This window comes from Rhipicephalus sanguineus, chromosome 7 (genome assembly GCF_013339695.2).
Source record: "Rhipicephalus sanguineus isolate Rsan-2018 chromosome 7, BIME_Rsan_1.4, whole genome shotgun sequence".
Taxonomy (NCBI): domain Eukaryota; kingdom Metazoa; phylum Arthropoda; class Arachnida; order Ixodida; family Ixodidae; genus Rhipicephalus; species Rhipicephalus sanguineus.
In genome coordinates, this window is record NC_051182.1 from 77921100 (window position 1) to 77942747 (window position 21648).

Sequence of the window (21648 nt, forward strand, 5' to 3'; positions counted from 1 at the left end):
GTTGGAATTAACGCTTATAATCTCTTCTATAGATGGTCGAAGAACGTAATTTGAGCTGGTGACGAGGCGAACGCGCCCTTCGTGTTCAGGCGAAGAAGAGTCAGTGGCGTTCAGATGCATGAGGCGCTGATCACTTATATATATATATATATATATATATATATATATATATATATATATATATATATATATATATATATATATATATATATATATATATATATATATATATATATATAGTGTGTGTGCGTGTATACTGGGTGTTGCAAAGGTCCAAACTTCTCGACAGTTCACTTTCTAATTAGGTAAAATGAAGTCCTTCATGCGAAGAGCCGATTGCAGCTTTGAGAATTTCATCCCCATTCAGCTGCGAAACCGGAACCGAAACGTGGACGAGTGCAACTGGCATATTCTTCTGAGACGCCCAGAATGAGTCAGCGTCGTTACATCAACCATCAACGGACTTTGTTGTGTGGGTGTGCGGGCTGCGCTTGCCATGATAGCCCGCATGAATGGACACACGTGAACGAACGCGGAAGAACTACACCTCTGTCTGACGTCATTCTGCTCGTGTACTTGTTGCGCTCATCGGTGCTTCCGTTTCGGTTTCGCCGTTGCAAAAGGCTGAATTTCATTACGGCACAATAATTACTAGATGCCGCTTCTATATTTCATCGCTGCGATCGGTTGTTCGCATGGAGAGCTTCAATTCTCCTATTTGATAGAAGCGCCTAACTCTACTAACTAAAAAGTTAGATAACTTTCTTAATTACTGTCCCAAATGACGTCTTTAGCCATAAGGAGGCTACGGCTACAGAAGCTTTTGTGAAGGCATCGAACAAATATCGCATTTCCACGATTTGTACGTATATATATATATATATATATATATATATATATATATATATATATCTATTTATTTATTTATTCATTTCTTTATCTCCTCGTGCGTTTCTTTATTTTTCTTTATCTGTATTCGGTTTTCGGCCACAAAGACTGTCAGCAACGCTCAGCGCGAACCGCGCCTCATAGTTCGAGAAGCTTCGCGATCATCGTAGATCCTTTTGTTAAGATTGCGCGCAAGACGCGCACACTCGAGCTAATTCTAGAATTTGCACGACAGCCAGCGATAACGCTGGAATATTCGACGGCACATGTTTAAATGCCGACGCGCTTCACCGCTTGTCAGTTGATCGACGTCGACGCTTTGTTCGCCGCTATCAGTGCATACACTGTGTATTGCTGTAAATTACCTTTCCGTTTCTCGGCCACAATTTCGGCCAAATAAAGACTTTCATCTCGGACACGTCACCTGCGGTCTTCGTCCACGTCACGACCCCGTGACATCTGGTAGAGGTGCTTTTCCTTCATGTTCCGGACGCCCACGCCAAGCCGTGAACCCAGTCCAAGTCGCAAAGAAGACGTCAACGCCAACCCCGACCGGCGAGCCAGCCGCAGACAACGAGGTCTAGCACCAGAGTACGGGCTTCTACCTGATAAGACCCGGAAGACACAGGCCATGACCACGACGGCGGCAACGATGACAGCCCCTGTGCCATCGCAGTCGTACTACAACAACGCAGGGAGCCGCCAACGTTCCGCGGATCGTCATTTGAAGAACCGGAAAGCTGGCTAGAAACGTACCACCGCGTCGCCGTCTTCAATAAATGGACCAGTGAGGACAAGCTACGGCACGTATACTTCGCCTTGGAAGACGCCGCGCGGACCTTGTTCGAGAACCAAGAGCGAACCCTGACAACGTGGGACATTTTTCGCACCAGGTTCCTCGCCACATTTACAAGCGTCGTCCGCAAGGAGAGGGCCGAAGCTACACTGGAAACCCGTGTCCAGCTCCCAAAGGAAAACGTGGTGCTCTTCACAGAAGAAATGACCAGACTCTTCCTCCACGCCGACCCCGAAATGCCGCAAGACAAGAAAGTTTGCTTCCTCATGCGAGGAGTAAAGCAGGAGCTGTTCGCGGGTCTGATGCGGAACCCATCGTGTACTGTCCAGGAATTCATCTCCGAAGCAATGACGATTGAAAAGACGCTGGAGATCCGCACCCGACAATTCCATCGCCGCTCGACGCCAGCGTACGCAGACGTTCAACCACTCTGCTCCGACGACCTGCGTGAAACGATCCGAGCCATCGTGCGAGCGGAGCTGCGAAAGCTCGCACCTTTGGCACCAGTCGAAGTGACGTCCATTGCTGACGCTGTACGCGAGGAGATCCAACAATCACTGGGTGTTCCTCAGCCGGCACCGCCGCAGCTCCAAGCAGTGAGCTATGCTGCTGGAGCCCGACGCAATGCCCCCTCCTCGCCCACGTCAAGACGCCGCACCACCACAGCAGTTCCGCCACCAGGCACCACCGCCGCCAGCACCGACGTCATACCGCCCGCCAACCGGCCAGCGATACAAGCCAGGGAAGACCGATGTTTGGCGCGCCCCTGACAACCGCCCGCTCTGCTACCACTCCGGTGAGGACGGCCACACGTACCGCCGCTGTCAGCACCGACAGATGGGGCTTCGAGTATTCGCCGTGAACGCGCCGCGCCCACAGCCAGGCGAACGGCCTCGCGACATCGACGTCTACCTCACCGGAACACAGTGGCAAGAACGACGACCTTCCCGTTCGCCTTCGCTGGGCCGCTACATGTCACTGCACCGCCGGCAGTACACTGGCCTAAATCGGGGCCAGTCGCCTAGCCCGTATCCGGGAAACTAAGGGCACCAACCGATGGAGGTGCGGTTGCTGTACGACGAAATGCCGAAGATCCTCCGCGGCCGCCACCGACGACAACGCGACGAGACCTGCAGAACACGACGCGAAGCAGACGAAGCCCTGCCGACGAAACCTCGCGGACCGAAGAAGACCCGACGACGCAACATGGAAGCAGCGGAACATACCGACGCAGCCGTGACCCGACGCCGCGACCCAACCGCAACGCAAGACGACGAAGTAGCGACCTCGACGTTCTCATCCGCCGCCACAACATCAACGCTCTCGTCGACACAGAGGCGACTATTCCGTCGTCAGTGGGCCATTCGCACCAAGCTGAAGAAAGTAAAGACGGCTTGGAGTGGACCTGAAATCCGGACATCTGGAGGCCACCTAATAACGCCGATGGGTGTCTGCACGGCGAGAGTCACCATCAATAACCGGACTTATCCTGCGAGCTTTGTAATCCTACAAAGCTGCTCCAGGGATGTAATACTTGGAATGGACTTCCTAAGGGAACACGGCGCCGTCATCGACCTGAGGTCTGAGTCGATAACACTAACCTCAGATAAAGCGCTCCCGCCCCGCGCTACGCCAGGCAACCATGCAATGAATGTGGTAGAAGAGCAGGTGACCATTCCGCCGGGTTGCAGCCTCATTATTTCCGTCGGCATCGAAAAACCTGCGTACCTTGATGGCGTCATCGAGGGCGATCATCACCTACTACTGAACCGTCAAATTTGCGTCGCACGAGGTATAGCCGAGCTCCGTGACGGTAAAGCAAAGGTAGTGCTGACAAACTTCAGCCACGAATATAGGCACCTCAACATTGGTACGACGGTCGCCTAGATCGAAGAATGTGTAGCCGCCAGCGATGCTTTCGCCCTCTTTGATGCTGCCTAACCTGCTTCGACGAGTCGAGGTCCCGAACCAGATTTCGACGTCAACCCGAGCTTTTCGAAGGTCAAGCAACACCAGCTCAAAACCCTGCTCCTGCAATACAAGGACTGCTTTTCATCCTCGTTCAGACTTTGGCAGACACCGATCGCAAGACATCGCATCATAACAGAAGCAAGTACCAGGCCACTTCGTCAGAGCCCGTACAGAGTTTCGACGCGAGAACCTGAGGCCATAAAGAAACAAGTCGACGAAATGCTCCGCGATGACATCACCCAGGCCTTCAGAGTCCGTGGGCGTCACCGGTGGTGTTAGTGAAGAAGGATGGGACCCTACGTTTCTGCGTCGATTATCGTCGCCTCAACAAAATCACGAAAAAGGACGTGTACCCTCTCCTACGTATAGACGACGCCCTATATCGACTCCACAACGCGAAGTACTTTTCTTCGATGGACCTCAAGACCGGCTACTGGCAAATCGAAGTCGACGAGACAGACCGAGAAAAGACTGCCTTCATAACACCGGACGGCCTGTTCGAGTCCTTTGGTCTTTGCTCCAGAGACTTCAATCCGTACTTCAAGCAATCAAGAACTCCGGGCTCACCCTGAAGCCAAAAAAGTGCCGCTTCGCGTACGAGGAGCTCTTGTTTTTGGGTCACGTGATCAGCAAGACTGGAGTGCTCCCAGATCCGCAGAAGACAGCTGCCATCGCCGCTTTCCCGCCACCCACCGACAAGAAGGCCATGCGCAGATTTCTCGGCTTGTGCGCTTATTACCGACGCTTTGTCAAAGACTTTTTACGTATAGCCGAGCCACTAACGCAGCTCACGAAGACCGACGTCGAATTAATGTGGCAAACAGCGCAAGTCGAAGCATTTCAGGAACACAAACGACGCCTGCAGACATCTCCGATACTTGCGCATTTCGACGAATACGCCGATACGGAGGTTCACACCGATGCAAGCAGCGTAGGACTCGGCGCCGTCCTTGTGCAGCGGACGGGTGGACTGGAAAGGGTTATCAGTTGTGCTACCGGTCGCTGTCTAAGGCAGAGGTCAACTATTCCACAACAGAAAAGGAGTGCCTCGCCATCATCTGAGCTACGCAAAGTTTCGCCCCTACCTCTACGTCAGGCCCTTCAAAGTTGTGAGCGACCATCACGCCTTGTGTTGGCTAGCTAACTTGAAGGACCCTTCAGGTCGCCTCGCACGGTGAAGCCTAAGACTTCAAGAGTTTGACATTACCGTCGTGTACAAGTCCGGAAGGAAACACTCCGACGCCTACTGCCTGTCTCGTGCCCCCGTCGACCGACCACCGCTCGACGACACGTATGATGACAGCTTCTTGGGAGCCATAAGTGCCGACGACTTGGCCGAACGACAGCGAGCCGACCCGGAACTGAAGGGCCTTGTGGATTACCTCGAGGGCAGGACCACCGTTGTTCCGAAGGTATTCACGCGGGGACTGACCTCGTTTTTCTTGCGCAACGGTGTTCTCATAAAGAAGAACTTCTCACCGCTTCGAGCAGATTGCCTTCTCGTGGTACCCTCGACATTGCGGCCAGAGGTCCTCCAGGCTCTCCACGACGACCCGACGCCTGGACACCTGGGTGTTTCTCGCACGCTAGCAAGAATACTGGAGAAGTACTACTGGCCGCGCATTTCCGCCGACGTCACCCGTTACATAAAGACCTGCCGGGACTGTCAGCGACGCAGGACACCACCCACTAGGCCAGCCCGACTTCTGCAGCCTATCGAGCCACCTCGACGGCCGTTCCAGCAAATCGGAATGGATTCACTGGGGTCGTTCTCGACGTCCAATACCAGAAACAAGTGGATCGTCGTGGCAACTGACTACCTCACCCGCTACGCCGAGACAAAGGCCTTACCCAAAGGCAGTGCCGCCGAGGTAGCCAAGTCCTTCGTGGAGCACATCGTCTTGCGTCATGGCGCCTCAGAGGTCCTCATCACAGACAGAGGTACCGCCTTTACTGCGGACCTAACTCAGGCGATCTTCAAATACAGTGAGACGAGCCACCGCCGCACCACCGCCTATCACCCGCAGACCAGTGGCCTCACCGAGCGTCTAAAAAAGACCATCGCCGACATGCTGGCCATGTACGTCGACGTCGAACACAAGGCATGGGACGCCATCCTTCCGTACGTGACCTTCGCGTACAACACGGCCGTACAAGAAACGACACAGATGACGCCATATAAGTTGGTCTATGGACGGAGCCCGGCAACGGCGCTCGACGGCATGTTACCAAACGTGACCGAAGAGGAGAACATCGACGTGACCACCTACCTACAGCGCGCCGAAGAAGCACGACAGCTCGCCCGCCTACGGATCAAGAACCAGCAGACGTATGTAATTTGCATAAGGTGCCTCCCGGTCGCTATGTCCCTCTCCCGCCATACTGTAAGACATACGTTGACGTGGGAGAGAGAGGGCGGGGGGCGAAGAACTTTACTGAGACCCCGAGGAAATGGATCATGCGATTATGGGCTTCCTTGGCAACTAATACACGTGCACTTGCGAAGAACCCACTATGCTATAAATCATTGCAATTTTTGAGAAGTAGGAAAGCAGGCATTATGCCATTTTTCGTCACTCTACGGAGAGCCGTTTTACCTGCTAAACGCATATAAGGCATTATGCGCACTTTGTTGATGCTCTGCCTGATGACGATGAAGATTTATGGCGGAGCCCTTTGTAATGGGTTGGAAGCATTCAACAACCTTCTCGTTGCGCAATTCGCATTGTGTGACGCCTGGTTACAGAATTCGCGTTGTGCGACGCTTGGTGCTAATTTTACTCGTCTACCACGCTACATAGCATATGTTAATGTGGTTCCTTCCCGACATGAAGCCTGTATGGACCTTTTTGCAAAGCAGTTTCAAGCATCACAACGAGGCGTCCGGCAATGCCGACGTATGTGACCAACTCTGTTGCAACGGAGGCACAGAGGTGGCCTCCCAGGAATCAATAGAAGACTCTGTACGCCGCAGACAGTAAGCACATGTGGAATTTCCGCAACAGTGACTCCATCGGCTAACGAGAGCACAACGTCACGGTTAAGGGTCTTCATGTCCTCCATGTCCGCTACACGCCAACTTTCTCTGCTTACTGAAGTCACTTTTCCAAAAGGTTGAAGTGCTTCACGTATATAGATGTCCTCCAACCGTTCTGGAAGCCACAAGAGCTTCATCTTGACCTCTGCCGGCTCCGGGTCTATGACGATGCAGCGACGGTTTTTAGCCATCACTTCACTGAGTGCAACGAGTTTGGCCTTTGCTAACGCCGACTTGCAGGTAACCATCCAGACATGCGACATCTGGAACTGTCCAATTGAACTTATCTCCTTCAGGTCGATAGCATTCCGTAGGGCATCTCTGAAGTCTTGAACTCGATAGGGGCGGCCGGCTAGGTCAGCGTGAAGAAATACAGAGTCGGTGACGAGCTTACCGGTTGGCAGACGTGGAAGTACGGTGCGGTATTCATTACTACTGGCAGCAGCCTGAGCAGTACCTCGGCTAGAAGCCGATGATTCCATTGGTGCGGAGAACATCAAAAACACGACCGTTCGGAACGTCGTCTTCGTCTTTCTCCTCTATTGATTCCTGGGAGGCCACCTCTGTGCCTCCGTCGCAACAGAGTTGGTCACATACGTCGGCATTGCCGGACGCCTCGTTGTGAAAACTGTCGCCGTTTTGGACATTCTGCGGATGAGTGTGTGGTGTCTTATGCCGATAAGCTAAGGCACAGAACCCGGCCTCAAGAGGATGCCGTTAAAGAGCACATAATGGATGCTACGGAGGTCATTGATGCGAAAGGTGACCTTCCAACAGTTAACGCTATGGACATAAGCACAATGAATACGTCGGTACCAGCAGACGCGTCAACAACCAGTGTTACGTTATCCGAGAGCACCTCCGTGTCCGAGAGATGCGAGGCAACTGCGTGTCGGAGTGAGAAGCAGCCACTATGTGCTGATGAGGACGTCTCTGAACGTCAAGTCAGCCAACAACAAGGACATCACGGCAGATGCTGTCGTCGCTACGAGCAGTGCTCCTGACCAGCGACATAGCCAAGGTAATGCTCCCGTACCTGCTCTTGAGGTGTCCACTAAAATGGACACAGCAGTTCCCAAACGCCGCGCCTCCTACGCATCTGTGTCCTCTGAGGAAAATGACATCAGCGTGCCAAAGCAATCACGTGGAAGGCGACTGTCTCAACACAAAGAAAAGCATCGACGATCAAGGTCCAGACGGCCTGGTGGCAGTGCAAGGGAGGGTTCTCCCTCACCCTCCACGCCTGACAGCTTGGAATAGAAAAGCAGTGTGTAGTCACCATGGCGTCCATGCAGCTCACCTTCGCGACCTTAAATCTACGAGGGCTTAGGTCTCGGCAGAAACAAATGCAACTCCGTCGGCTGCTTACAGGCAAGCGTTTCGACTTTGTCGCAGTTCAGGAGACAAAGCTTGAGAGTGATGACGAGACTGAAAGGGCCCTAAGGCTCTTTCAGCATGATTATAACATATGTGTGTCACATTCTGTGGGTTTGTCGGCAGGTTGTCTTTTGTTACTTAAGAATAATCTCCCTTATTCCGCCTTCAGCTATGAGGTTGACACTGAAGGACGGTTTATACGTTGTGATTTTGTGCTCCATGGTGTTGCATGGCGTTTGGTGAATATTTACGCCTCGAATGACATAGGTAGACGCGTTGCTTTCTTTGAAAGTATGGCCCCCCTGCTAGATTGTGGTAGAGAGACAGTGCTTATGGGCGACTTTAACTGTGTTTGTGATGATAATGACCGTGTAGGGCCCAGTTCTCGCAGGGACAAGAGCGGTGAGGTGTTGGCTGAGATTACTGAAATTGCGGGACTTGTGGATATTGGAGCCTCACACAGAGGGAGTTGTTCGTACGCGCACATTCAAGGACTTTCTCATGCACGTCTCGATAGAATTTACATCTCTTCAACCATTCTTTCGCGTGGGTGGTCATGTGTTACTGAACCGGTATCGTTTTCAGACCATTGCATCGTCATTGCTCAACTAGGAAAAAATTCCAATGTAAAGTTCCGTCCTCGCTGGGCTCTTTGGAAATTTAATTCCACCCTTTTAAGCGATAAAGCATTTACTACTGAGGTGTGTAAAACTATGACCACTTGTTTTAACGCTGATTTACCTTTATTTGCTGCATGGGAGTTGTTCAAGCAAGAGGTGCGCGCACTCGCTATAGAACAAAGTTCTGTAAAATCGTTCTATAAGAAAAACGAAGAAAAGATGTTAGAGAATAGCCTCAGAAGCCTTTATGAGATAGAGTGTGAAGCACCTGGTTCATGTGTTGAAGAAATTGCTAGTATCAAATGTGAAATTCAACATTTTAATGCAGAACGCTACAGAGGTGCGCGTATTCGCTCGCGCAATAATCGAGCACTAAATTCCGAGAAACCAACTCGTCAGGCTCTGCTTGACGAGCATCGAAACGCAATGTCAAAAATGATATGGGAAGTATACTCTAATGGTACTTTGGTGACCAATCCAGATGATATCATGGCAGAATTTGAGAACAACTACCGAACATTGTTTAGTGCTAGTACTTCTGCTCAGAATGTTCAACTTCTCGATCAATTCGTGTCCCTCATTAAACCATTAACAGATGAAGATTGTTCACTTGTAAGCGGTCCTCTTACTCAGAAAGAGCTAGAACTTGCCATCGATCAATTGCCTTTATCGAAAACACCAGGCCCTGATGGAATATCAGGTGAATTTTATAAGGCTTTTAAGGGACGTCTATGTCCCATTCTAATGAGAATTTTCTCAGAGGCGTTAGAGATCGAGGCTTTTCCACAGTCTTTCACAAAAAGTCACACAATTTTGATTCCAAAGAGTGCTGATAAAGAAAAATTACGTCATGCTGATGGTTACAGGCCCATAACGTTATGTAACGTAGACTATAAGATTTTTGCCAAGATTTTAGCTAATCGGTTGCAGTTTGTAATTGTCGATTGTTGTTGGACCCCATCAAACATGTGGACTGAAAGGCCGTTCTATACAGACTAACATCCACATCGCTCGTACTATTCTAGATTTTTGCTCAAATTCTTTTGACCAACTTGCATTACTGCAAGTTGACCTCGCAAAGGCATTTGATCGTGTTTCTCACTCGTTTCTGTTTTCCCTTTTAAAGCAAGCTAATGTGGGCTCAACATTGTTAAAAGGAGTGAAACTTTGTTATAATAATTGCTCTACCCGCCTAATAGTGAACGGTCATCTCTCGCAGCCTATATCTATCAGCTCTTCTGTTAAGCAGGGATGTCCTATGTCGCCGCTCCTTTTTTCTCTATACTTAGAACCGATGTGCTTGCATATTATTCAGTCTCACAATATTCATGGCTTCAGACTGCTAGAGAATGAAGTTAAAGTTTTAGCATATGCAGATGACATTGCCTTTTTTTGTACTGACAAACCCAGTATTGAAAGGATTGTTGATGCAGTAGAGCAATTTGGTAGCGTCTCAGGCGCACAGGTAAACTATTCTAAGAGTTCAGGTTTGTGGTTTGGGTCATGGGGATCTACACCTGATCAGTTTGCCGGTATTGAGTGGTCTGTGGTGCCACCAAAATATCTTGGTGTTCCACTAAGTGCACACAAGTCAAGCGCACAGTACTGGAAAGATAGGGTGGCAGGCCTTGAGCGTTACGCTAAATCTTTTATACCACATAACCTTTCAATTTTCGGTAAAGCGGAAACGTGCAACAAGTTTTTGGCTACAAAACTTTTCTATGTACTACAAGTGCTGCATTGTGCTAGAGCGCATATTCAGAGCTTTCATCGTAAATTTGCAACATTTATATGGTCATCAACATATGAATCCATGAGACGAGACAATCTATTCAGACCAGTTAGTGCAGGTGGGCTAGGTCTAGTACATCTGTACGTGCGGCAAATTGTATCTCGCTACTTCTTTTTCCGCGACGCTTCTCACCCTATTATTCGAGCATTCTTGCAGGTAAACCTGGTTAATGTGCTACCTGATCTAGTAGTTTCATCCGATTCTTCTCCACGACCATGTTTATGGGGATTTATGCGAGAAGTTTATTTCTCTGTTCGTTTTTTAACAGTTAGGTTTTCAAATGAATATTTGTACTGTGTATCACGCAAAAATCTTTACAGAGATTTAATAGCGATGCTGTTTCCGCCACCACTTTATCGTGCAAAATACTTGGGACTGCCAGGACATGATGTCTTAGATCGAATACGTAAAATGCCGCTGACACCATCGACAAAAACGTTCTTTTTTAAATTACATTCAGAGACTTTGCCTGTGAAGACTTGGCTTTGTTCAAGAGACATTTTTGTGTCGTCCGTTGATTGTCCTCTGTGTGATGTGCCAGAAACTATTGAACATTGTTTTATAGACTGCAGAGATGCAATCTTATTTTGGGATGTGCTCCAACGAACTCTTCAAAAAGACTTTGTGCTAAATTCCCATTCCGTGCGATATCTCTTGCCAGCGAGTTGTAATGACGTACCATTCGACATGTTTCTCCTCATTGGAATGCATAGCCTGTGGAAGACGCGCATGTTGCAGAGAAACGCAGAGCCGATAGTTTCCTCAACAGCCCACTTCATTAGGTTGGTCACTCAGCTAAGAGATGTCTACGAGCAAATGGAATATCAACCAGAATGGTATACGGCATTGGTGAGGTGCTTATCCTTACCGCTGTTCTAGCACACAATTGAAAAATCAGTTATGTGATGTATCCGCTATAGAGGTGATTGCGAATTCTGTAGTGCCTTCTGTTCGTCATTGTGTTGCGATAAGAGCATAATCAACATATTAGTTCTTTGTCTGTATTCAATTGCTTTCAAGTGATATCCTATGTTGAATAAATACCATGAAAGAAAAAAAAAACCGGCATGGCTCAGAGGTTGAATACTGGGCTCCCACGCAGAGGGCCCAGGTTCGAACCTCGTTTCATCCTGGAATTTTTTTCTTATTTTGTTTTTTTTTCTTATTTCGAGCGATAGTGGTTACGGACACCGGCGGCGGCGGCGGCGGACAACTACGGCGCCAAAAACGGCCGGTGAAATGATCTCATAACGGCTTTCGCTGTAAAAGTGCTGCGATGCAACAGCTCAGCCGTTGGAGCGCTCTGGCACCAGTGGCATTTTGCCTGACAGATGTGTGTTCAAACCTAAGTCGAGTTGTTGAATTTAAAAAAAATTGATGCTCCGGGTAACCTTTTGCCTCCTGGATGTCTTTAAAATATAGCGACCTCAAAGTGTTCGAATGATGGTGCATTTCGCCCAGCAATACGACCCAATATTCACACACTAAATATATTCCAACAATTGAAATAATGTACATACACGCGCCTGGCTGAGAGAGAAACGCCTTTCCTTCACCTCACTTACAAAATAGAATAACGAGAGCTCTTGATGCACTTTTGCTTTTAATGTTCAATGTAATTTGAATAATAGCTCTTCGTGAAAATATCTGTGCGTGAGAGCACATTAAGCGCCGACAAAGCGGTATTTACTTACCGGTGCAGCGCGTTATCAACAGCACGTGCTCGTCCGCTCTTTTGTACACGTGAGAGATAACGTCGACGTAGAGTATTGCTGCTTCAGAATTTATTGCTGATGATATCGTGCTGGTTGGGATGAAAGTAGTTTTTGTCAGAACTAGCGCATACGTACTGTACAGACAAAACTGCTGTATTCTATTAAGTGCACTGAAATGCCTCGTGGCAATTGCAACTGCTGAACTGTGCGCGAAATGCAATAATTACACAGCATTCCTGCTTGGAAGCATATGTAAAAACAAAAAAAATACATGGCGGATCCCTCCGTCAGGAATCGGTATAACTCCAAGCTAAAACGTGCATTTACAAAAGTAGTAGAATGTTTACAGTGCATTGATGTGAAGGAGCTTGCACAATGGATATTGGTGTCTGACATGTCCATCCCGAGGACTAATGTCCATGATCAATGATTAAAGAAACCTTTGTGGTAGCTGTAGTAGCTAAGGTGAGAGCGTAATCAGAGAAAGCGCTGGGACAGCCAGAAGAGCGTCGCTGATTGCATGCGGAACTTCGGCATGCGGCATTCCGCCGCATGTTAAAGAGTTATTGAACACCACGGCGGAACTAGACGGAAAAGCAACGCGCGTCGTGTCTACCCTCTAGCCCAGCCGCGATTTTTCTCTGGGCGAGCGTACGCGGTGTTACAGTTAGGCGACGCAGGCACGCGCGGCAGAGCTATTTTTGATATGGATGGAAGCTCTAAGCGAGGCCGAGGCATGGGCTAAAGTCACCACCTCGCGGTGTGTTATGGCGTTGACAAAATTACACTTCTGCTATTGGAAATGCGCCGGTTGGGACGCACGCATAGCAATGACGCGTTGCAGGAGCTAATCGAGGAAGCCAGGGTCCTATTGCATTACTTCACGTTATTCTTCCCAGATCATCTGTTGCATCTGTTGTCGCGGACCGAGAGGTCGTGGGCTCTAATCCTAATGAAGGAGCATTTTTTCCTTTGCCATCTGATCACGGGCATTTTTTCAACCTCATTTTCATGAAGAAAATACGTCACTGAAGTCTTGGTGGACCCCGGCATAAAACACTTCCGTGTTAAAACAAGTGCGATGAGCATTTCAGTAAGGTTCGAAAGGCTGCCTTGCGTTGCGTTTTTTCTGCAATTAATGCAAGCGCACCTTGTTGTAAAAGCGTCCTTCTTGGCTGTTTGCACAGTAAGCGAAAACAAGAAATACAGCGAGACGCAAAGACAACGGGAAGCTTACTTCAGTAGAAACACACACTGCGAGTCACAGGACTTACAATCTTAACTTTATCGTCAATGAGTAGCCGTAAAATCATGTTTTGTCATATCCCCCCCATCGCCCCTTCAGCTGGTCCCATGTATGGATAGAAACCAACTTTCCGATTCGCTGCCCTTCTAAACCTCTCCGAACCCGCAATCAAGAAGCCTGCTGCCACGAAACGGCAAGCTCAACAGTCGCCATACAGTTCGGTCTCTTGAATGCCTGGTTTTGAGCAAGGAAGTGATCTCAGCAATGCGTCGTCATCACTTATGCTGAAGTGTTGAACTACACAGCCTGGCGCAATTACGTATAAGCAGTTAGAGTCCACATATGGCGCTTCTTTTGCAGATGAGGAAAGTATATGGCTTTGCAAACATTAAAACGACATGTGGCATATGGCGCTTCTTCTGCAGATGAGGAAAGTATGGCTTTGGAAACATTTAAACGACATGTATAGCGTGAAAAAACATGGAATGTTTTGTTTGGCTATTTCAACGCCTAAAGCAAAAGTGAGAAAACTTCAACAACAGTCGCATAGAACATCATCAGCAATAGCCTTTAGTCGGCTAACAGTGTGTGGGAAAGTTAGATAACTTTTAGGAAAATCATATGTATTATTCCTAACTCATTACTTATTCAGTATGAACCTCCCAGTGTGAGTACATGAAGGCGGGCTAGAATCTTCATTCTAAAACAGAGTGGTGCTTACTTTCAGCCGCTTTATTATATTAAACTTATTGTCCTTCGCTGCCCCTTGTTGTGTACTTTTCGCAAACGATGTAAACCCCAACGAATGCCATGTTTCCTCTTCACCAACAATGCCTTAGAGGAATTGCGCCCATTATCTTTATGACTTACGATTAAGCGTTTATGGCAAATCACTTCTTCGGAATCACGCTAGGTGGAATAAGTGTTACGAAATGGAAAATGGGCAGCCATCCTTTTGTAGCACAACGTCACAATGAAATGCTCACGGATTTCTGAGAAAGTCAAGCTACCTAACTGACGGAAATTTCGTCATGGTTCGGAAATCAGGCCTAGGGCCAAATTTACACAGGACAGTCGGTCTACCAACTTTTCTTCAACAAGTAACTTTGCCTTTCTGGCAAGTTCATGTGGATTTCCTCGTGGCATTGTATACGGACGGGCAAGTCACTATGAAGCGCTTGCTTCAAAAATTCTTATGTTGCATTGTGGGCCCAATGAGTGCAAACCCATGGACGTGAACGTGATTGACAATATGATGCAGCCAATGACGCCGGATGCCATATAGTGGAAAGCTAGAAATGTTTACTAGCCCGTGTGAGTGTGTGCCAGACTTGTGGCGCGAATAGCTATCGTAATTTTCTGGGAACTTTGCGCGTAATAAAGATCATTGTTAAAGTGTTTCATCACCACATAATCTTTGTTTCTGTAAGATGACGATTTGACAATTCAATCCTGCGCCACCAGAATGACAGGGTCAACGTATAGCCGCAGAAGCGGCTTGATTTGAACTAAGAAAAAGGTGCCACACTATTTTGACAGGCGATGCGTTGACAATGTCGAAGGCTCCGGTAGCTCAATTCTTCGCTACGCATTGCTTTGCTCATCCTTCCTAGTACGACACGTGACCACCTATGTCAATCTAGGGGTTGAAAGACGATGCGGAACAAGCGACGAATGGCGGCTACATGGCACTGTTTGACGCATATCATTTGATCTGTGGTACAAATACGCGTAGGAAAGAGATATAAACCTATTGCGACAAGATAGCGCCGGGTGTCGTGCCACGCCACAGATAACGGTTAAGACAGAACAAGCAGGACATGCGTTCATGCGCAGTGTTCAATTGAGTTCTAGCCATAGTCATAAAACCATCTACAGGTGCAGTGGACATTACAACCACGGATGGCTGAAGTGGACTTGTTAACTGACTACAGTCGGACCCCTCAATAAAGAAATCGCCGGGGAAGCGAGTTTTGTTCTTTATAGTGAGAATTTCGTTGTCGCAAACATAGAAAAATACGCTCACCAGTTACTTCGGACAACCAAATTTGGTTGAAGAAATCGCTTATCTGGCTCTGTTTCTCTTTGCTTTTGAACGAGCTTGTCGGCTCGAGCCTTGCAGTTTAATAAGCTTTGCATAGCTTCGTGTCTTGGGCGCCGAGGAAAGTGCCAATAATTTCAAAAGCATCAAGAACTTCGCGCGAGCTTACTTGCTTTTCTTACGTTTTGTTGCTTTGCTCATTCTTGCCGTCACTCTCATATTCTTCGCACACACCTTTGATGATAGCGTAGTCACTGAACTCTTCGTGCGCGATGTGGTCGGCGTCGGCACGCAAAAAGTCGTGCAGTTCAACAGCTTCTTGTTGAACTTGTGGCTATCATCATCATTCTCATCAGTGTCAGTCTTATCGTCATCATCGGACAGAATATAAACAGCACTGGTCGACCAATGCTTGTTGGCACAAACGTATGTGCCGACTTGTTGAATAGCGGTGCTGCAATTTTCAGACTCCTGCGTTCCAAACCACCTCACGGGTTCAAAAACACGTCGCGGATTATTACCTGAAACTTTCGTTATTGCAGGAGTGCTTTGTAAAACCTCTTCGCTGTCAAGAGGGGGCAAATACATTGAACAATATATAGACGTCGCGGGGGACACCAGATTTCTTCGTTGTCACGAGAATTTCGTTCTTGAGGGCATTCGTTATTGAGAGGTTCAACTGTATTACTTTTTCTCCAGGGCATTATTGAGTACTAAAGATGCATGTGATGGATTTAGTTGCCCAGAAACGGCCAAGAAGAAAGGACCCTTACAATGAAGATTTGCAGTGGAGGCTTCCATGTCAGGGCACTTCTAAAAGTTTATCGCGCTCTTCGAAGGCGGTTACTATCCCCATGTGTTTTAAATACAGAATTTGAACACGAAAATGTTTTATGCCGAGGTCCAGCAACGTCGACGACGCGACCGGCGTAGTCGAATGAGCGCTCTCACACGTTCTCTCTCGCACGGTGCTCTCTAATGGCGAGGTAGCTGGGGAGGCAGTGCCGCCATCTGCGTGCGGTGAAGTGAAGTACTGTGTCATGACACTGACAAGCGCCGATTGGGAGCGATTCGGCGACGACGAAGTTAAAGGGTCTCGATGTCAGTGACGAATGATTGCAGTGCGAGCGTCGTGGAGTCACCTTGATGGAGTTACGTTCTTTGCCTTTCGTGTCGTGTTAGCGTGTGAGAGCTCGTTGTAGGAGTAACGCAGCTTCCATATGCACCAACGGTGTTTGCCCGCCACCTGCTGCCTCGAATGTGATAGCACCACCCAATAAAACTGCTGTAATAAGCACCGCAGAAAGGCAGCAATATCCACGGGCGAATGTCGCTCCTTGGTGCAGCGACACTGACGCCAGCTGTAAGTTCCGTCTTCGGCCGTTCACGGCTGAAGCTACGAACCTACGAAGTGCAGTGTGGTAGTGTATGCATGAGCACAGTCATAGGTTACCGTATTACTCGGGAGCGCACACACTACCGTTTCTCTCCTCAAGTGACGACGCTTAGAAAGAGTGCATATTCAGTACCAGCGTTTATTATGCGCTTGTCGATGTCATCTTTGCACGTTATTTACGATATGCTGTGTCCACAACGTTCAATCAGTCTTCGGGATGAATATGTGTCACTAGACGTCAATATGCGGGCATCCACGTGAAACGGTGCTTCAGCTGTTAAACACCAATAGACATTGGCCAAGGTCTCATACCTCAATGCACAATAAACAATGAACTACTCATGTGAACACGCGGTACACGTTCGTGTTATACCGATTCCCAAGGCGGAGGGATCAGCTATGATTTTTTTGCACTTACCTTGTTCCGGCACTTACTACACCAGCCAGGTAGAGGCCTACGAGTCCTGGTATGCTGATAAGTTCAGTGGTAAGATAGTGGGGTATAATCTGAAGAAAAAGAAATAAATAACAGGCAACTCTCGTAATTCGGTGGTTATGAATGAATTAGTTTTTACATATTCGAGAATACTATCATGAAATGTAGGTGCGGACGTTCTGGGCGGAAATTTTAAATGCTCCGGACTTTACAATGTTTGTATGAAAATTTAAAGTGACGAAGATAACTAAGAGCTTCTGTTTAACAAAGTAGTTCATGGTCAATAATTTGGTAAACTGCAGAAGCAGGAGATTCTCGCTGCTTCTATTGGGAGGTTCCTAACTTTCACTCCAGGTGTTTTGCAACAACTTAAGGTAAAGTATACTTGAAAAGCGCAGACGAAGACAAAACACATACAACAGGACTGGCGCCATTGTTAATATTAGCCAGTGGATATAAAAATGTGTTTCGTAGTCGTTCGCGCTTTTCAAGTATCCTTAGTGATGGACCTACACGCTTAAATCAAGGTATTGATAAGATAAAGTGACAAAAATATATTCATGATTACTTTATGCGCTGTTCTGCAGAGTGTGGATTGATTCATAATATTCAAAATTCTGCATTTCCCAGAACATTTCGAAAACTTCTAGTGATCAAGGCTGCGTGAAATGAGTCATTATGCAGCGAAGTATGTGTACTAATGCTTCTTTGATCAAGCTGAAAGACAATCTACGGAGGTGTATATGTTGATAATTGGTTTCCGTATTCAGCAGTGCTTATGCATATTTCATAGAGGGAATACCAGTATATCTTCTAGAGGGAAAGCAACCACATTATATGTGGTATAATAATGTCACATGTAGTGAGACATGCCGAAGGACGACAGTTTTATTCCTAATGCCTAGGCGGAAGGCGAAACGGTGCAAAGTGGCTAAGGCGTCAAAGCTGGCTGAAATCGGGTGGTTTTCTGCGTAGCTCACGACTTTGGCTACGCGAGACGAGCCACGCGAGAGGGACTGCAGTGCCCATTCACCCACTACAAACCTTGATTATGCGTAAGGGTGCGGTCGCGAGCACTGGCGCGCGCTATCTAGGCAGACATCAGTGGACGGCTCGTATACCGTTGTATGTGCTGTGTTCTCGCCGCTTAGTTCGCGTTGAGACGATAGACACCACGAAAACCTCTTCGCCCCTGGAGCGGCAGTATTTGCTTACACCAGCCCTTTGTAGAATTACGCGCTATCCGATCGAAAAAGTTAGCTGGTAGCCATCTGCATTACATTCCAATTTGTTGCTATCGCATTCATTTCATCGCCCTTGCGGCGAAGCTGTGATCTTTCTAAAGACGCAAACAATGTGGGGCAACGCGCCTTGGCTTTTCACCTAATAGCTTTGCTCTATGTTGTTTGCCGGTTCTTTGCAATTAGTCGAGGACGCTCGAAAAGACACCGTCGGCAAACATGCACCGACATAATAGTGCTTATTCTCAAAGCGAAACTCCGGTGCGCTTGTTGCCTAACTGAGTGAAGGCACACAGCCTTACTAAGAAAAGCTTCTATACGGACGCAGTTCTGAAAAATTTCTGTGTTGTAGGTGTGATGTCTGCGATGGGTAAACATACATTTGTAAATTTTTAAACAAACACGACGAATACAGGAACAGTGCAAATAGGAGTTAGCAATATGCAAAAGTGCAAGTTGAAGATGTGCCTTCGTGATATACGCCAGCAGAGCGGTGCAGTAAAATTATTTGGAAGTTTCAAGTAGGAGGGAAAATGCAATAGCGGAGGAAATAAACATTAAGGCCTTCGGAGGGTGCTGGCCTTGGGCGCCTGCTTGCTTCAGTCGACGACATGTGCACGCGCGCTACGAATACGCGTGGCACAGCTGCGTTGCTTGCGTCTATGCGCCGCTGCTGCAGGATACTCTCCTCACTGCATTCACCGCTAGTGCGGATGCACAAGTCACTAACAGACATACCTAGCCTCGCACGTGTATATGGGCTGCACACTTCGCGCCGCTTTCCCCATAACGAACTAGTTGACAGTAAAGCTACGTGAAAAAACTGTTGGTAATGTCGTTAGCACAGGATAAACTTGAAAAGGGGAAATTAAAACAGCAGTTCGTAAATCTAAGTGTTTATTTCGAAATGCTTTAAACTTCGAGCATCATCGAAGGCGGCTTCTGCCACCACATCTTTTTTTATTACGCTGAACGCAAGTGCGCTAATACACAAGCGCTCCGCTTTCGGAGATATTCATTTTAATATCAGTAAACTATTTGTCATGCACGATGACTGCTACGACAACGTCGCAGTAAGTCGTCGAATAGCGGTGATAATATTGAGTAGCCTGCGTACGCGTGTGACCGTGGCTAGCGAAAAAGGGGTGTGCTTAAACGACGACTACTCATCTGTGGTCATTTGTATACAGTTGTATATATTGAAGAAACGACGCTGACATCAACAACTCCAAATCAGCAACTGACCACCAACCGCACTATACCATGCGCTGGTGAGAATCGGGGGCATGTATTAAAATGTTCAAAGTTTATATTCTGCGAGCCTGCAGCTGAACTTCGGCCGCACCTTTTCACACAGACTAGCACAGTAACAAACACAACATACAGAAGGAATTCCGGTCCCGTTATATGACCCCAATTAATTGCTTGAATTTGGCACTGAAATGGGATACCGGCTGTAGCCGCTTGCAGAGTTGAGAAAGAAGCATACCAGCGACCACATTTCAAGTACGCGATGTCATGAAAAATACTGAAGTGTAACAACATGAATTGTAAGTTGCCAGGCAACTTACAATTCATGTTGTTACACTAAGCACCGGTTTTGATTCAGGTGGCCGCTTCAAGCTGCAGGTATATCGAAGAATAATGGGAATAGCAAACGACCAGTATGTTAATTAAAACGTTTATGCTGGACAGAAAGCAGTCGTTAGGACAACTGGAGACACAAATTAATTTAGGGCTCCAAAAAACTTTTTGGCGACACTGGCTTCTTGCTCTACGCTTATTTAAGACAGAAATTCTGCGCACGTCTTTGCTGGGTACAGAATAGATGTTCCCAGAGGCTAATTTGCGTGAAAGGAACTTGGGGGGCGAAATTTGTCGAAACAATACTAACCAATTTCCTATATATGGCCGATGATGGTTTAGTGGCAGAAAATATAAGCGAACAAAAAGCCGCCATTTTGAACGTAATAACAGTTGAAAGTGAGAGGCGGTCATTTTTCGGCATATAAATGAGACTGAAGAACTGAGGATTTTCATAAATAGGGAAGTGACAGATGTTGCAATACACGAAAATTTCTAGGATTCACAACAGACGGAAAGGGCAGCTCTACAAATGAATTTTATTGAATAATTTTATTAGCAAGAGACCGCCTGCATTTTCATAAGCCTTAAAAGCGCTATAGTTTTTCCTATGGCAAATTACGGCGACGAATAGCGGACCCTGTGATAAAAAATAACTTTATTCATTCATATTCTGCGCAGATGTTTGATAATGTTGTGGACTGCCAAATAAATCAATGTTGTCGTCCTGATCAAGAGTATACCAAACATTTGAAGCAAATAGTATCAACGTAATGATTTAGTAAGTCGGTCATTACATATGAGCTGCCGGTTCAGTCAAGCGTGAGTGTGAAAATGCTGAGCAATATGGAAGGTAACAAAAAAAAGAAACATGGTTGCTTGTGCGCGAGTTCCTATAGCATGTTTTTCAAACCACAAGGAAACATCTTGTGCTCGAATTTGTCTGTGACATAGCTGTCACTATAATTCGTATGGCTATGCTGTCATCCGTCGCTTAGCGGCAATAACCTTGTATGACACTATAATTAACAGACAAGGTGCCTGCACAACCAGACTTACCTGATCAATGCTCTTTATCGCTCCAGACAGCCCGGGATCACATCCCCGATACCAAATGGTTATCGCTATTCCTAGTAAAGTACAGGTGATGTATGGCAGAAGAAGTAAAAGGCACCAGAGACCACGGTTCTGCGCAGAGGACAAAATAAAAAAGAAAAGATATAAGAATGATAAGCAGGGCGACCATATCACAAACGGAGTCATACTTTGGTCGAGTTGGTTCAACATATTTCTAGGAAAATGCTTTAAGACGAGATGGATGCAGCACCTGCCTTCGTCTTTTTCCTGTCTTGTGTCCGTCATATGAAATCAAGCAGTTTCCCTTCTACTACATCACGGGCTTCGATGGCAGTCCTACCGCTGTTTCTGTTCTAATACATTTTATTTGTGTATAGCACCATGTGGCACATATGTTTTACTGCATATATTCAAGTAGGTATTTACTGCTA

General features: G+C 47.3%; 1 protein-coding gene across 1 annotated transcript in view; it reads right to left on the minus strand.

Annotated features, from left to right (window-relative positions):
• Positions 1-21305, minus strand: part of LOC125759124 (uncharacterized) — a 48149-nt gene extending 26844 nt beyond the window's left edge. Inside the window, exons 1-3 of the mRNA XM_049417424.1 lie at positions 21200-21305; positions 17298-17386; positions 12176-12285 (exon numbers count right to left, since the gene is read on the minus strand). The gene's annotated coding sequence lies outside the window, so the exon portion shown is untranslated. The remainder of the gene's footprint in view (positions 1-12175; positions 12286-17297; positions 17387-21199) is intronic.
• Positions 21306-21648: the final 343 nt, after the last annotated feature.